At 37.7% G+C, this 12,420-nt stretch overlaps 1 long non-coding RNA gene across 1 annotated transcript in view; it reads left to right on the top strand.

Annotated features, from left to right (window-relative positions):
- LOC129046531 (uncharacterized) overlaps nt 1–3,715 on the top strand; it is a 112,132-nt gene extending 108,417 nt beyond the window's left edge. The window contains exon 3 of the long non-coding RNA XR_008508077.2: nt 3,275–3,715. This is a non-coding gene — a long non-coding RNA (uncharacterized LOC129046531). The remainder of the gene's footprint in view (nt 1–3,274) is intronic.
- Nucleotides 3,716–12,420: the final 8,705 nt, after the last annotated feature.

Here is a 12,420-nt window from a genome sequence, read left to right as displayed (position 1 = left end):
TAAGTAGGCATCATTCCCATTTTTCTGATAAGAATAAGAGGTTCCAAATGGTAAAGAAACGTGTCCCAAGGAGGAACTGGTATGTTTTTGGAGTTGTAACCACTTCAGTTTATTGGTGTATGTGTGTGGCAGGTGGGTAGTGAGAAATGTCAAAAGATGAGGCTGGAAAGATCATCAGGAGTGTGTGTTAATAAACGCTAAGATGCACTACAGAAAAGGGCTTAGGTTCATTCTTAAGCAGGACAAATTTGTCCATCTATCCCTCTGTCTATCCACTCATTTATTAAATATTCTTACATATGGAATTTTAAGCAGTATACAGAGAATGAGTAAAAATGAGGGTGAAAGATGAGAAAAGATGAGGGAAAGGATGCAATGAAGTTATCTTTGTGTGGAAGTTAAAGAACCAGTTGAGAAAAGAATGGCAGCCTAGGCTGAGTGAGTTGAAATTGTACCCACTGGAAAAGGCCAGACTCTTTCAAAATAATTACTTTGAAGTCATTTATTCAGATGGACAGATGGGTGATAGATATAGTTGGTAATATTTTCACTTGAAAATAATTTCTTTTTGAGAAATTTTTTTTTTTTTTTTTTTTTTTTTTTTGAGCAGAGGCCAGGGAGGGGCAGAGGGACGGGGAGAGAGAAAATCTCAAGCAGACTCCACGCTCAGCATGGAGCCTGATGTGGGGCTCGATCTCACGACTCTGAGATCATGACCTGAGCTGAAATCAAGTCAGTGCTTAACTGACAGAGCCACCCAGGTGCCCCAACTTGAAAATAATTTTTAAAGGAGGTATAACCAAATGCCTCCTCCATCAAAACACAATCTTAATAAAGCACTCGTGGAATGTCTGTCTTTAATAATTCTATTGCCCAAATATTTGCTAAGATGACTTATTCACGATATTTGTACCAATCCAAATAAATAAGTTAACTTGTTGCTTGACTTGTTATTTTTAAGCCAAGTAAAAGATGCATTCTTGGGACGCCTGGGTGGCTCAGTCGGTTAAGCGTCTGCCTTTGGCTCAGGTCATGATCCCAGGGTCCTGGGATCGAGTCCTGCATCGGGCTCCCTGCTCCACGGGGAGCCTGCTTCTCCCTCTGCCTCTGCCTCTCTCTCTCTCTATCTCTCATGAATAAATAAGTAAAATCTTAAAAAAAAAAAAGATGCATTCTTCTAACGAATTCACTAACATGTTGACATGTAGCTCTTCCTTTTGACAGTGATTAGTTAGCAGGAGGAATTGCCTGTCTAGGCTATTCTGAGTTCGCAAGACCCAAATTGCATCAGCCAAATAGTCTCTATTATAAAGGAGCTTTAATTGAGTATATCCAGATCTGCTTCTAAGATTGTTTAGAAGCAAGTTCAAAAGAAGAGGGGACAGAACACAAACTATGAAAAATTTAACTGCTGTGTTAAAAGATCATCCTGACAGAAGCTAATTCTAGTGTCAGTCATCTGACTCTATTTTTGTGTAAACATTAGAGAGATAGGATGAGAGTAGTCTGTGTGGAGCTTGTGTTTCTTGGCCTATAACTGAGTCCTGTCCTCAGAGGCAAAAGTTAATAAAAGCTACACATAATCTGAAAGCTCTCCTGGTAGCTATCTTCATGAAATGGGAGAACACATGACAGTGTGGTGGCAGTTTGTAGTGCAGTAGGCTAGATCTAAAGGTCACCAGTTCCTCATGATGTCCTGAGTAACTAAGCAATTGGTCAGGCATGTGGGTTGTGTATGATTCAGGTATAGTCAAGTGGTCTTGTAATACGTCTATGATTTGGGGGAACAGAGGTCATCCTTCCTGAAAATGGAATAAACAATGGATTCCCACCAGGAGCTACTATGCCCAGAGTCAACAACAGTATAAAACAAGCCATTGAGGAGAAAAGATCTCAGTTCAGAAAAGTCACTGATTAGCTTTGAGGGCAAAATATCTCAACCAGAGCCTTTATTGGTTTCTATTTTCAATCAGCCCTACAGTTGAGGGCCTGCCTGACAAAAAGTTGAGGCAGTTAACTATGTTGTAAGGTGGTGAGAAATGAGCCCCCTAAGTCAGCTGGACAATTCTTCCCCACCTATTTCATATCTATGTTAATTCTGTCTAGAATCTATCCTTTTTGTCCAGTGAAATCTAGTGGACTGGCTCTGGTCCTCCTATACCTATTATTAGAACCAAGGTTTTCCTGAGGTAATAAAATTAAAAGCTTTAATTTTTACAAGGTCATGGCCTCTTGTTTAATTGTGTTACTTTAAGCTTCTCAGCAAATCTTGTCAAACTAGGTACTAGAAAAATGAAAAATGGAACCTGTAATTTCTGTGAAATTTTATTTTTTAGGTAAAATTGGTTTTAAAATCTGCTAATAAGTGGAAAGAGATCGGCTTCTCTCAAGTTACAGAGCAGAGATTCAACTGTCCTATACAATGAAAGGTCTTCAGTGAAAGTTGAAGCTTCAATTGTACCACTCTGAGCTCCTCTGACCTCCCTAATCCAGTCATTTATGCTCACAGCTCATAGGTGTGCAGGGCAGTTATGTCTAGGGCTATCCCAGGACAAAAATGGTTATTTAGTACCCAGTTGAAATAGCCTATCTATGGAAGATAAGAATCCCAGAAAATCGGTGAGGCTGGCATTTGGAGTAGAGCCATGGGTAAAACCTTCTCTAGATTTTCCCAATGTATTATGATTCAACTTATCAGATAAATGAGTTGTTAGGGAATTTTCACTTAAAGTGACAAGTTTACTTCCGATAAAATATTCCATAGGGACACAGTCTTTATTCGTTAGCAATTTTGGATTGCCGCAGATGCCCAGAGGAACTAAAGGTATTTAGCCTTCGGGTGACATCTGAGCTACTCTCCAATATCTCTAGACTGTTATGTAGAAGTAGTAGTATACTTATTCTCCATAGCTGTATCGGTGTCACAAAATCTTAATAATTGTAGTTGTCTGAAGATGAAATAAACTACTTTGGAGGGTGTGACTCCCATCCCTCACCCCTGGAGATGTTCAATAAACGTGTAGGTAATCATTTGGCAGAAAGTCCTGTGTCAGGGAGTACCTGGACTAGATGATATAAAAGAGCTCTCCAAACCTAGAAGAATCCAAGAATCTGTAATGAGTAATGAGTATTTCTAAAAATCATTTTAAGCCTTTTTTCTGCATGGGGGGGGAGATTAAATCTGAGGAAGGGCTGTTTGCTGGAAGTAAAATGTATGCCTATATTTTTATACTTTTAAGTTTTAAAATTGTTGCATTATTTTATCTTTTTTCAGAAAGCTCACTGGAAATAAATATGGAAATTTCCTAAGAGGCTGAATACTAATGAGGTTGTAACTGAACTTGGAATTCTCTCCTGGACAGAATTCCTTGGATGATATAAGGTCCTACATTTATTTATGCTTTACCTTTTTAGTTTGGAAAAGTTAAAACCTATAAAAATTGATAGACTAGTATAGTGAACTCTTAGGTGCCCATCCAATTATTAACTCACAGGGTAGAATAATGGCCTCTGCAAAGATGTCCATGTCCTAAAGCCTAGAACTTGTGAATCTGTGTGAGATTACATATGTAAGTAGGAATTATGGTTGCAGATGGAATTAAAGTTGCTAATCAACTGACCTCGAGATGGGGAGACATGTGTGATTCATTTGGTCCCACCTGGAGAATCATATTAGCAATTTAAATATTTAAATTTGGTAGCATATATTTAATCTGTTTTTATAGGTATTCAGAGTGATATCTATCCCTATTATAGACAAAGCCCACGAATAAGAGCATTGTCTTTCTTTGCTAAGTTGGCAAATAACTTGTTTTACTTGATAATACATACAAAGAAATTTCTAGCTTTATCCGTAAGGATTATTTTATCCTTTTCATACTTTAACGGTCTTTCTCTTTTCTTTTTTTTCTTTTATAGAAATTTCTTTAGAGCTGCTGTAAAAAATTACCACAAACTTAGTGGCTTAAAACAACACAAATGTATTATTTTGTAGCTCTTATTGGTGGGAGTGCAAGAAGAAGGCAGAGGAGAGAGACCCAGAGAGATGGCCATGTGGGCAGGGCTTGGCTTCATGTCACTCGCTGCTGGATGCAGATGGAGGGAGGGGCCCTGAGCCAGAGAATGCTGGTGGCCTCTGGAAGCTGGAAAAGATGAGGAAACAGATTCTCCCTCCAAGCCTCTTAACGGAAGGCGAGCTTGTTGACACCTTGATTTTAGCCTTGTGAGACCCACTTCTGATCTCTCACCTGTAGGAACTATGCTATTTATCATCCAATTTCAATACACAGGTGAATATTGAAGAGGAAAAAAACTGCATTATTTTATAGAAGCCAGTGACACTGTTTATCCTTATTAAGGTATGGGACTTTCAATAAAATTAACTAAAATCTATGATCGTTTTCTTCAAAATTCCCATTTATATTTATAGGTGTTTTTTTCCCTAGTCTTGATAAATATAGTATTTGAGTTAAAAAATCAACCACTCAACCAACTGAATGACTCACTCTGCAAACATAAACATGAGCAAAAACAAAAAATAAAATAAGATGAAACAAAAACAAAGCATTTAAAGTTTATAAGCAGTCACTTTTGAAAATCGATGTCAGTGGCTTGAATGAAATTTCTAATATATTATTTTTATCTTGCTAGTATTAAAACAAAGGACAAAAGATCAATGCCTCAGTTACTGAAGTCATATATTCTAATGGGCCATTTATTTCTTTTATGTTTAAGTCCTTTTTCTTCAAAGATATTAGCCATATTATTCAGAATCTGGAGTGGAGTTCTTTAAATGCTATCATCGGAGGTATATTCAACTGTTGTGTCTGAGACGCACAGATTATATTCCTTTGGAAGGTTGCAGGAGAAATGCTTTGGTAGCATATACTTCTTTTACCAGTTTAAGTTAGAAACACACACCAGTAAGACTGAGCATATGGCACAAACTTACACACACACACACACACACAGGCACAGGAAAATCCAATACTATTTAACATTCTACTTAATATTTAATACATCATCTCATTCTTAGACACAATGAGAAACCAAAATGTAGAAAGTTAAGGGTTGTTGCTAAAACTATCATGATGTGTAAACTTGGCTAGGCTGTAATGCCCAGTTACTTAAACACCAGTCTAGATGTTGTTACAAAAGTAGTTTTTAGATGTGATTAACATTTACAATCAGTAGACTTTAAATTAAGGAAATTCACTCCATAATGGGGGTGGGCCTCATCTAATCAGTTAAAGGCTCTAACAGCAAAGACTGAGGTTTCCTGAGGAAAAAGCAATTCAGCCTCAATATTGCAACATGGAAACATTGCCTGAGCTTCCCACCTATTGGCCTACATTACAGATTTTGGACTCAAGACTGCAAGATCAACTTTTACCTGAATTTCTAGCCTGTTGGCCTCCCCTGTGGATTTCAGACTTCCTAGCCCCTACAATTGTGTAAGTCAGTTTCTTAAAATCTCTCGATAAATAGATAGGGAAAGAGATAGAGAGATGATAGCTAGATCTCCTATTGGGTTTGTTCCTCAGGAGAACCCTTCATAATATAGCTATTATTGCTCAAACATCCTTCAAATAAGACAATACCTTGATTAATTCTGAAATAATTCTATAGTCTCATTTTGGGCACCTATCACTTGCTTTATTTAAATTGAGTCAAAATATTTTATTCTTTTTAAGCCCAAATTGAAAAGTTCACAAGAACTTATTTTTTCTATCCAGTATTGCTGTTTCTTGTGTTTCTTTCTCCACCCTAAACCAGCCTCCAACCACTTTCCTATCCAGCCCATGAATCATTCCTAACACACACTTCATTTTTCTAAAATACAAGATCAATGAAGAGCTCTATAGACATTCTGTCATAGTTTTTGGGTTTATTTGCTTTTTTGGCTTAAATCTCTTTTCAGTGACCATCGCTACTGTGTTTCTATTCTCGTTGGTGACTATTTTCTACCAATTTATGTTTAGCCAACAGTTAAAATAATGTGTGTTGAGATACTAGCTGAAATAAACTCAGAGACTCTAGCTCATTTACCATAAGGCTGTCCTAAGAAAACCTGCTTAGTCTACCTTAAAACAAAAACCCTTTACTAAGGTTTAAGATAAAGTCATGTCTTCATTTTCTCTTTAGGTTCAGAGTAACTAATTTTGGCCAAAACTCTAAAAAGAATTGGAAGTAATCAGTTAATTAAAGAATGCAGTCTATGACCGAGAGGCCTAAGTTCCTCAGTTGATAAAGTATTTCAAAATGCATAGTAATATTGGACTTTTTCAAAGCAAAGATAATGTTCAAAATAACAAAACCACTCTTCTGCTGTTGCTTAAGAGGGATTTACTCACTATGCAATTTATGACTCAGATTATCTTCTTAAACAAATGTTACCCAAATAAACCTTCCTTGAAATCAATAGTACTGGTGTTCAAACATTTTCCTTTATATGGAGTTAAGTGTGTCTGCTATCATCTGACTGAACCAGCTAAAGCCATTTCTCTTAAAGACATCAACAGCTCAAGGAAAAAAAGTTTTCTCTCCAGGGCTGGGGGAGGACTTTTGCTTTGCACTTTAAAATGTTTGCTCTGTTCCAAGAAGATATTAGGATCAGTTGACTGACAACAGGAAAAATTTTCCTGGCAGAGGAGGAAGCCAGAGGAGATTCATATGCAGACAAAATTTTAACTATCAGGCTGTTTGTATCCCCATGTCTATTCTAATATGCCAAGCTGGGATAAATCAAATGGGCTCTAAAAATGGTAGATAAAAATGTGATTGCACAATAATTCTGGAGTTTTGCAGAATATCCGTCTTAAGCACTTCTTTTTTTCCAAGGAGTTATTTATTACCGGGCAAAGCTATATGGCTATTTCAATATATGTACTACTCTAAGGAAAAAAAAAAAAATCCTTGAAAACTTTACATTTGAAAAGTGTTATAAAGATACGAAGGTTTGTTGAAGTGCTAGTGTGAGTTTAAACAGACTGGGACCCAGGCAGAGATGCCTGAAATCTGAAGCGAGGAGGGAAACTGGGTCAGATGATGCAGTGCAGTGCTGGGGGGATGTGTCCATGGTCCGGCTGGCCAGCCCTCCTCAGGGGAGGCCCGGACGGAAGGATCCTGCCTCAAGGTGTGGGGTGCGTGTGTACACAACTTGTCTTTATTATGAGCCCCCAGGGCTGGCAATCTCTTATTGATGTGGGAATTGAACTCCCGGCAGAAATGCAAAGAGAACCACGGACACATGAAGGCAATGTTGGGTAAATTCATGAAGCAAATATTTCAGAGACCTCAGGACAGACTTTTCTAGTCAGCGTTTCATAGCAACTCTATAATTATTCAGTTTTCCTTCTTTTCTCAAAGAAAATGTCATCCTGGTAAGGATTAGCAGAGTAACTGTTTAATCCAGGCCATAATTCATACTCTAAAAATCCCTCAGAGAGTGGAGGAAATTCTAATTGCTGAGATTGAGGGGACACAAACAGCAGATAGGCCCTTCTCTTTTACTGTCTTCAGGGCCCTCACCTGTGCCCCCCCTCCCTTTGTTGGTATGAGCCTTGGGCTGTTTTTCTTACTAGAACATTTCACACAGGCAAAACAGGGGGTGTAAATGAAAATTCAAAAGGAAGGCACCCAGAGTTAATTCGTGGCCTGCTAGACCTATCCACATCCAACTTTAAATGAACTAAGACTGAAAATATACCTGGTCTAAATATAATCTCATCACAGCAATGCAAGGAGAATGTAATTAGGACTTACCCTCATTCTTCCCTGAAGGAGGCTCATTGTGAGAACTACTGAAGAAATAATTGAACTTAAATTTGATATAAACTAGATCAAAAAACTGAATAAAGAGCTACAATGATAAAAAAAAAACGTAAAAAAGAAAAGCCCCCAAACACAGATGACTCTGAGACTTAATGTAGTTGGAAATTACTTATGGTAAACAGCATATATGATTTTATTCAAGAAAATATAAACAATTCAAAAAGAATGGAATCTATTTTATTAATGATAACTTGATCAAGCTCTTAGCTTCCTAATGATTTTTCAGGTTAGAAGTTGTCTTAAGGTTCTTGAATTTAGTTTTTCAATTTTAATTGTTAAATATTAATTTAAGTATTTTCTTATTTTAGGGGTCATTTCTCAAAAAACCTTACTTTCTATCACTTCCTAAATGCATAGTATTTTATCAGAAAGCTATCTTTGGCTAGATATCTTTTTCATCAATCCCGGGAATTAGACTTTTCTTCTCCGTCTCCTTTCTCTCAAAAACCGAGTTTATTTCAAACTAGTGCCAATAAATAGGAATTTTTCACAATTGTTCCTCTGGGCTAACTGAACCATACTGATAAACTGAGAACTTTAGGAACTGAGTTATTGGCCTAGTTAGAACCTGACGAATGTTAACATAAATACAACAAAAACACTGAAAAAGCTTTTTCTATAATGAATTATTTTTAATGAATTTTGGTTTGTCCTTTTCTTTTTTCTTTCCTTGGTAAGAACTTTGAATTTTAAGGATTGCGAGGTGAAGACTTTTGTTGAGATCTAATTATAGGGAAATAACACTAACCTTATTGCTAATTTTACCTTAATCTTCTTTCTTTTCTAGGTTATTAAAATAATTATTATTCTGTCTTCTTATAATATGTTCTTTCCTCAATATCAGAAATTTATAAAGAAGAAAACCCAAATCACCTGTAAACCTATTTTTATATAGAGATAACCTCTTTTAACATTTTTTTGGTAAATTTACTTTCGGCCTTTTGTGTACACACATGCATTTCCCGGTGACTAATTTTAGATTTCGTAGCAACGAGGCTATGTTTTATATATTTGGCACTCACAGTGAGTGAGTCCTTTAATTGAAGTCCTAGTGTCCTTTAACTGAAGTTCTTCTGTATGTAAATCACACTGGCCTGGATTCAGGAAAACCAGCGATTGGCAGTGACTGTCCATTAGAGGAGTTAGAAGGTGAACATACTTTTTGGGAGCTCTTGATGGCAGCTCCCTGGAAAGCTCAGAATCCACTTGCTCAGAAATACACATTCCCTGCTCCTTTCTGAGTGCGGCAGATCCCTTCAGTTTGTCAAAATTCTTCTACCATTTCTCCCTTTGCTGCAATATAGTCCTGAATACTTAATAAACAATGATTAACTTCACTGGAACACACAGAGATGAAAATAGCTCCAGGTTCTGAAGTAGTGACCTTAGCTAGCAATCAAAGAGAAATTTTATTTATGCACCATGAAAAGGGTGGCTGCAGATGTTTCTGTCTGTACAGCCATTTATCTATCTTGAGGCACAAAAACACTTCTCTTACATAGTTTCATTTTTTTGAGAGATTTATTTATTTATTTGAGAGAGAGTGAGAGAGCGTGTGCAAGTGGGAGGAGGGGCAGAGGGAGAGGGAGAGAAGCAAACTCCCCACTGAGCGCACAGCCCAATGCGGGGCTCCATCTCTGGACCCTGAGCTCATGACCTGAGCTCAAACCAAGAGTCAGATGCTTAACCGACTGAGTCACCCAGGTGCCCCTAAATAGTTTCATTTCTATAATAAGGAATGATTTAAAAATAAATAGCATAATGAAATATTTAAACCCACTTTGCAATAGTATTTGTGTAATATTTCATTGATGTGTACCTAAATAAAAATAAGCAAATAAAACCCCAAACCTACTGAAAGGCAAACACCGTAATGTATATAAAGGTTATATGAATGTAAAGGGCTTATAGCTTTTTTTTGTACGTGTGTGCGTGCATGCATGTGTATACACGTGTACACGCGTGCCCGAGCACTTATTCAAAGTTTTACTCATTGAATATATATTATTTTTGTGATAAGCAAAACAAAGGAAGTTCATGAGGAATAATTTTAAAAGTTCCCACTGCGGGGCACCTGGGTGGCTCAGTCGTTAAGCGTCTGCCTTCGGCTGGGGTCGTGGTCCCAGGGTCCTGGGATCGAGCCCCGCATTGGGCTCCCTGCTCTGCGGGAAGCCTGCTTCTCCCTCTCCCACTCCCCCTGCTTGTGTTCCCTCTCTCGCTGTGTCTCTCTCTGCCAAATAAATAAATAAAATCTTTAAAAAAAAATACATTTTCAGGGGCGCCTGGGTGGCTCAGTCGTTAAGTGTCTGCCTTCAGCTCAGGTCATGATCCCAGGGTCCTGGGATCGAGCCCCGCATCAGGCTCCCTGCTCAGAGGGAAGCCTGCTTCTCCCTCTCCCACTCCCCCTGCTTGTGTTCCCTCTCTCGCTGTGTCTCTCTCTGTCAAATAAATAAATAAAATCTTTAAAAAAAAAAAAAGTTCCCACTGCAATAATCTTCCATTTCTCGTTCTTAAAAATGTATTTGACCACAGAATGTTTCAGAAAATGTTTCAAAACTTAAGACTGTCAAGACTATCTATTTGCTTAAATGATATGGGTGCCTCATGTCTATTTCAATATTTTCTTTTCTCATTTATAATTTCTCCTTATTTTCTTCTTGAATACTCTCATATTCATATCTCTAAACATGATCTTTTCTTTTGGATATAATGGGGAGTGGGTGGTGGAAACGGATACTTTGTTTTTACCTCTGCATTATTTCAGTGTGATCTCTTACAGTGTTTGGGACCATTTCTTTGCTCTCTATATCTTCTTTCCCTTTTCTTCCTGACCCCTTGCCTCTCTTTCATAGAATAATCATTCTGATCTGCCATATTCCAGAAGTACTACTAACAGTGCTGCTAAAGGTGGGCCTAAAAGACTTTACCGTGTTTGTAATCATAGCGTTTTACACTGCTTTAGTCTGCATATTAATGGTATATTAAGCTTCTAAAGTGATTAGGTTCCTTTGTTTAAAATGGCATTCATCTGGGGTGTTGGGTGGCTCAGTCAGATAAGCATCCAAATCTTGACCCCAGCTCAGGTCTTGATCTCAGGGTCGTTGAGTTCAAGCCCCACATTGGGTTCCATGCTGGGTGTGGAGCCTACTTAAAACAAACAAACAAACAAATAAATAAAATGGTATTCATTTGGCGCATGTCCACCATTACTTTACATTCCAACATGTCACCAAGTAGCTGATCAGACTGTCCTGCCAATCTAGCATTAATGTTAGTCTGTTCATACTGTCTTGGGGGCAGTTGTAACTAGCTCTAGAAAAATAAAAGTGGAGAAGACACTCCTGATTTTTTTTTTCTGGAAGAAACCCTGGTTAATGCATATTACATAGTGTCACATTATTGAATAAATGAAGCTCTAAAGGGCTAAATAGAGGTCATTATCATTGTCAAGCAGACATTTGCATGGTACTTTCTATGTGGCAAGCATTTGATCGAAATTCTTGACATATATTAACCTGTTTCTTTCTCTAACAATCCAGTGAATAGGTAGAACATTATCCCTGTTTAACAGTTGAGAAAACCGAGGAGCAGGTTGGTTGGAGAACTTGTCCAAAGTCACGGAGCTCCTATGGAGCGGAGCTGGCATTTCAAGCCAGGCAGCTTACTTCCAGAGGCTCTTCTCTTAACCCTAATGCCATCCCACCTTATTATAGTAACAGCAAATGTTTGATCACGTTTGAAAAAATATGCAGAGTATTATGCTATGCACTGGGAATGGAATGTTAAAAAAAAAAAAAAAAAAAGGTATGAGACAGTTTGTGCCCTTAGAGGTCTTCAAGCTAGTTAGAAAGACAGGTAAACAATGGAAAACTGCAGCTCATTCCAGGCAGCAGAAGCTGTGATAAAGGAACCATTCAGAAAAGCTCTTGAGGATTTTGAAGGTGCCCAGGTCACTACAGGCTGGGGAAATTTGGAAAAGACTTCATGTTTATGGACCTTTGAGATGTTTGGACCAAAGATCAAGATGCTTTTTATTGAACGTTATAAAAAATATGAATAGCTTAAAAATGCATCGGAAAATCACTAAGACAATTGGTCTGAAAATAATTTGAATCATCCGTAGGTAGAGCGAGTACTTGACTAAACCCCAGCAGGTGAGTGAGAATTACTAACATAAAACAAAGGAATTTAAAACACCATTATTGTGCCATTAATATAGAAGAATTAGAGTGATCAGATAATTCAGAAGATGCTTGTCTTGCTGCCTTTACAAGTGGGCCATGCAATGCCTTGGGCTGCAAACAATTAGTTCTGCGTGTCACAGGAGCTTGCAAGTGACAAGACCCTTTGACAGCTCTGAACGATGAACCAGTGCCCAGGAGAACAGCAATCTAGAAACTAACTTGATTTGATACTTCTTTTTGTTTAAAGCAACCAACGTTTCAGTGATCTATAGTACTCCAGGGTTATATTTATCTACTCTTACTGTAATGCAATTGTTTCAGAAGAAATAATGGGTGAGTTAGATAACAAGACCAATGGCACCTCGGGATAAATAAGAATATAGGAAAATTTAAAATGTTAAAA

This window comes from Mirounga angustirostris, unplaced genomic scaffold (genome assembly GCF_029215605.1).
Source record: "Mirounga angustirostris isolate CCGP_5_RB_7025 unplaced genomic scaffold, mMirAng1.0.hap1 SCAF_9, whole genome shotgun sequence".
Lineage (NCBI taxonomy): Eukaryota > Metazoa > Chordata > Mammalia > Carnivora > Phocidae > Mirounga > Mirounga angustirostris.
The sequence above is the reverse complement of the archived record's forward strand: the minus strand, read 5'-3'. Positions and strand labels throughout refer to the sequence as shown.